A 5,817-nucleotide genomic window follows, 5' to 3' on the forward strand; every position below is an offset into this window, starting at 1 on the left:
ACTGAGAGGCCTCCTTGAGATTGCACCCAAAATGCCTGTCATTACTCAGATTAACACCATCATCAATCATCTATGTTCTGTGAGCATCCACAATCGGTGAACGCTACCCAGAGCTCAGAGGTAGGCATGCCTCATGGGTTTCTAATCTAAGCAGACGGGTAGAGCAGAAACAAAGGAAAGGGCAAGCGTGCAGCCGAGACTCTCTAGGCTTTCCTCGCCTGCAACTGTCTGATGATGAACCACAGGGAAGAATTCAACAAACAGGATGGTCTATTAGAGAGCACAGGGTCTCCTGCCCTACCAGGAGTCAGAGGTGGGCATCAGGGGTAGGTTCTAACCTTTCTCTCCTTCTCATTTGTCAAAGGGATGGGAAGTTGTGCAATGTAGTAAATCATCATGATGCCTTTCATCTCCAAATTGCATGATGTGCTTGGGAGTATTTGTTACTTTTGCTACTTAGGGCAGAGGCTAGCTCTCCTCTAGAGCCAGCGGAGCAGCCCAAACACAGCAAAGCTTTGGGCCAAGCTGCTCCTGGGACAGGCTGGGAGCTCTCACCTTCTGAGGAAGCAGAAGGCAGCAGCTAGGAAGAGCAAAAGAATCTGCCAATGAGTCTATCTGGCAACAAATAAAGATCAAGTGTTGGAAAAGTCTAAGTGGGAATGGAAGCTACTGAAGTGAATGGTTGCTATTGATAGAAGAATCACTCACATTTGTGGGAATATTGAAAGAACCAAAAAGGTGGGCAATGCAGGAAAGTAGGGCAGTTGGCACTTTCAAGTTCCAGAGCTAACCAAGATGGTAAATCCTTTTTGGTGAAGTCAGAAAGAAGACCATATGCAGGACAGGTCCCCATAAACAACATAGAAACTTGGGGGTCTCTAGAGCTGTGTAGCATCCTTACAAACCTCCCTCCTCAATCCAAAAGCCACTAGAAATCCCCTCAAAGTTCTGACATTTTCTTAATATTAGTTCATCTGCTTACTTGATCCACGAGTGAGGCCTGTCCAGTTTGGCTCAGTGATTGGAGTGGCAGCCTGTGGACCAAAGGGTCATGGGTTCGATTCCCAGTCAAGGACATGTACCTGGGTCGCAGGTTCCCCAGTCCCAGTCGGAGTGCATGGGGAAAGCAACTAATCGATGTGTCTCTCACATCGATGTTTCTCTCTCTCCTCCTCCTCCTACCTCCCTTCCACTCTCTAGAAACCAATGGAAAAAAATATCTTTGGGTGAGAATTAAGAAAAAAAGACTATGATATGTGTAATGTAAAACAAAAAATAACAAAGGAAGGAACTAATAAACTCACAGATACAGACAATGGAATGATGAGAGAAAGGAGGGTAGGGGACGGCAAATTAGGTAAAGGGGATAAAATATATGGGTGACATGGAAACTAGACTTCAGGTGGTGAACACACTATAGAGTGCATAGATGTTGAATTATAATGTTGTAAACCTGAAATTTATATAATGTTATTAACCAATGTTACCTCAATAAAGTTTTTTAAAAAAGATATCCAGCCCTGGCCAGTGTTCTCTGTGGTTAGAGCATTGACCTGGGCACCAAAGGGTTGTGGGTTCGATTCCTGGTCAAGGGCATGTACCTGGGTTTCAGGTTAGATCCCCAGACCTGGTTGGGGCGCTTGTGGGAGGCAACCAATTGATGTGTCTCTCTCACGTTGATGTTTCTCTGTCTCTCTCTCTCCCCCTTCCTCCCTCCCCCCCCCCATCCCTTCCACTCTCTCTAAAAATCAATGGAAAAAATATCACTGGGTGAGGATTAACAGCAACAACAAAAAGACATCCAATGGAAAAGACTTTCAGTCACTAAGAAATTCTCTTTTATTTTGGAAAAAGTCAAAAGAGGTGATTATGTGATTTCTGGTTCCAAGCTGAGGTCATCTCAGGTAGGCAGAAGCCACAGGAGTGACCCAAAGAAAGAGGTAGGCGGTCTCCTCCCCAACACCCTCGACCAACAGGGGCAAAACTGAAGGCTTTGTTTATTAGCACAACTCTAACTGTGATTGATGTGATTATGTACATTCCAATCTAAGCAAAATTTAAAAGTCATCAAATTAGTTAAGTGTGTAATTCCTTCAATTAACTGTCCATTAGCTCCTTAATGATAATGGAATGCTTACCAAATAGCATGTGATCTATGAATAGTGCCAAATAAATTGATTAAAATATTTCTTCAAGAACTAACAAGGATTCCATTTGCTCAGTTTCCTCAGTGAGTTTTAATGTGTTCAGGTCTCCAAAAAGTGGGTCCGAGATTGGACTTCCTTCACTCTAAGGAAGGACAACCTCCTCAGGTGATCATGTCTGAGGAAACATTCATGCTGCACCGGGTATTGAAAAGGCACAAACTCTAAGTCAGAGCACCTACAGGGGGACCCTGTTTCCACTCCCAACTGGCTGTGTGAACTCTGCACTTACTGTTGCTAAACCTCGGTTTCTTTGGTGACAGAATGGGTGTGATAGTTATTAAAATTTAGGATAGTGGTGAGGATTAAATTAGGTGAAAGACTTCAAAACAATTGTGGGTGGGCTTTGTCCATAATATGATCAATAAATGTGTGTTAATTAAAAGGTTCAGGTGAACTGAATTGAGCAAGGCACTGTGCTTGGTAGTGCAGGTAAGGAAGGAAAAAGAGAGATGGGGAAAGATCAGATACCATTTCTTGCTCTCAAAAGGATTGTAATCTACTTATAGAGAAGAATTTGGGGAAGGAGATATAATGATAATAATAGCCAATATTTATTGAGTGCTTGCTATGTGGCAGGCACTATCATGAGCCCTTTACACATCATTTAAATATTTTTTCATAAAATTCTCTTATTGTTAAAACACCATGTTTTTCATGAAGGCAAAAAATAATTGTTTTGTTTTTCCTTTCTAAAATATGGTGCTTAGATAGCACACTGCTAACATCCACTTGTCACAAGAAAAGGTCAGCAAATTTGGTACATTTGTCCTTTTGTAAAAAGAGATTACTGCAAACTCCCTGTTGTGTAAGACCTTTATGGTCATTGTCCATCCTGGGACAAAGTACTGCGAAGATGTTGGCACTTTGTACAGCTCTCCCACTTGTTAAAATCAGATTAATCAAATTCATGATCGCCTCTAGCACATTGTGCACTTCTGGTTTCACCTGCTTTGCAGCATTAGTTTGGTTATGAATTACTACACAGTAAATTTCAAGAGTGAAGCTATTCCTGTAACCTGACCCCAGTGTCCTCTTTCTATTCCAGTCAAAGCAGCCACTCCATCAAATGTTATTTTAAACAATTGTTCCATTAGAACATTGTTTCTAGTAAAGTTATTTATGGTTAGATCACAGCTTTTCTGGCATGTTTTTCTATAATTGGTTCACGGAAGAATACCACTTTGTATGCTTTATTACTGAAGGGGAAGCTACCTCTGTACTTCACTCAGCTGTGTAGCAAACACTACTTGATTTGTTTCAATACTTGTTTCTTTAAGGTTTTTTTCTGAATCTATCAGCAGTATTTGCTGGCTAACAGCTGAATATTCATTTCATTCAATCATTCAAAAATGATTTACTGAGCATTTGGTATGAACCACCCACTGTTCTAAGTGCCAAGAAAGTAATGAACAAAATTAGGTTTTCACAGAGCTGTGTTCTTGTGAAGAAAGATATATGATAAATAAATTTTTAAAAATCAAATATATGTTAGGGGTAGGCATGCTAAAGAAAAGTTCACCGGATAGTGGAATAGAAAGTGATAGGGTGAGCCATTTCAGGTCATAAGGAAGACCAATGTGAGGAGGCAACATCTAAGCTAAGGCCTGACAGTGGTGAGGGTATAAGGCTAAGCCATGAGTATCTGGGGGAAGAGTATGTCAGCAGGAGCAAAGGCACTGAGGCAGGGGGTGTGGCAGGACCAGAGTCAGAGGATTTTTTTCTGACCAAGATGGGCAGCCATTAGAGGTATGCAGCAGAGCGTGGCGTGATCTGACAGGATTAAAAAGATGTCTCTGGCCACATCATGCGGAACACACTGCAATGTGACAAGACAGGAATGCGGGACCAATTTCAATTGTCCAGATAGGGTGAGAAATCATAAGATTCTAGATACATTCAAGTAGATTTGCTGATGGATTTGGATATAGAGTAAGAGAAAAAGAAGATAGGGCACTACAAGGTTTCTTAATCTAAGCACTTGGAAAATGTAATAGTCATTTACAGGGGTGGAGAAGACAGGATGGGCCACGGGATGAAGATCAAAAGTCCCAGTCTGGACACTCAATTGGAGAAGATTGCAAATATCCCAGTGCAGGTGTCAAAAAATCAGCCGCTTATAAGAGTCTGGAGTTGAGGCATTTAAAATGGAAATATAAACTTGGGACTTGTCAGAGTATAAATGGTATTAAAAGCCTTGTCACTATATTATTCCATATATTATTTCAGCTGTATTTATTGCAGTGGAAAGAACAAGTATTTCTCCCCATGGTATGAAGACTTTTTTATTTTCCCTACTAAGAAACCTCCAAAGAGGCTTTTAAGTGCTTTCCATTACACTTATTACGATTTTTAAGAATATTACACTGAAGGCTGGTGGCGTATGTGAGGTCCGCGGCTATGCTGCAGGGACAGCCCGTGCCCAACAGGCGGAGGCCAGGAGTACGGGAGCGGGGCATAGCGGGCACCCACGTCGCGCTGCTGAGTGTGCCCGGGCCACCCAGCTCGGCCGATCGGCCACTGGGCCACGACGGAGGCCGAGAGCTGGGAGCCACGAGATTGAGGTGGCGGGCCCTGTCAGCAGAATGTGTCCTCCCTCTGCGTGCGACTTTGAGGCCACCGAGCTAAGTCCCGCGGCCTGGCCCGGCGAGTACCCACACCTCACTAGCCAGGAGTCGGCCAGGCGCCATGGTGTTCTAGCCCCAAAGAGCCATCCCTGGCCTCAGGTCTCCATAGACCCGGGGTTTGTACAGCAGCCGAGTCTCCGTGGAGAGGCCAGGGTACCACAAACTTACGGGTTTTGACAAGGGAAAGGGGAGCCGGAGGAGGGCCGGAGAATGTCCCAGGCCGGTGGCCGGACCAGCACAGCGTCGGGAACACGGGGACCAGTTCATGGGTCCTGATGGTGGGCCCCAACTCCCGGGTCGGGAAGAAGATAGGCTGTGACAACTTGGGGAGCTCTGCTAGGAAAGAATCTCTACACAAACGAATCTGTGGCTGTCAGGTTGGAGCCCATCGAGACGCGGGCCGCAGCTGCACCTGGAACACCGCCTCCCAGGCAGCTCAGCTCCGCAGAGCCGGTCCCTCAGGTCTTCCACTTTGGCCCGCGGGAAGGACAAGGCCTGGTGTGGAGCTGCTCGGGCCCAGCCTGGAGGACCTATTCGATCTGTGTGACCGCACATTCACGCTCAAGACTGTGCTCATGGTCGCCGTCCAGCTGATGGACGCATGGAGTGTGTGCACATCAAGAGCCTCGAGAACTCCCTGGCGGGGCGGCTGGGCAGCGGCGATAGCACGCCATCCACATCATGGACTTGGCCCGGCCGGGGAGTACAGCGACCCCGAGACCAAGAAGCACATCCCCTACCGCGTGCACAATAGCCTGATGGGCACAGCGCTCCATGAGCATCAGTGCTCACCTGGGCAAGGAGCAGAGCGCCCTGACGACCTCGGGGCGCTAGGCCACCTGTTCATGTGCTGCCTGCGTGGCAGCCTGTCCTGGCAGGGGCTCAGGGACCCACTCAGGAGTGCGGCCAGAAGATCAGGGACACCAAGCGGCCGCGCCCATTGAGGTGCTCTGTGAGAGCCGCCCACAGGAGGTGGCTGCGGACCT

General features: G+C 46.2%; 1 pseudogene; it reads left to right on the top strand.

Annotated features, from left to right (window-relative positions):
- The first annotated feature begins 4,604 nt into the window (after positions 1–4,604).
- The window catches only part of LOC102261263, a 2,131-nt pseudogene continuing 918 nt past the window's right edge, over positions 4,605–5,817 (top strand).

The sequence above is a fragment of the Myotis brandtii genome, unplaced genomic scaffold (assembly GCF_000412655.1).
Source record: "Myotis brandtii unplaced genomic scaffold, ASM41265v1 scaffold174, whole genome shotgun sequence".
NCBI lineage: Eukaryota > Metazoa > Chordata > Mammalia > Chiroptera > Vespertilionidae > Myotis > Myotis brandtii.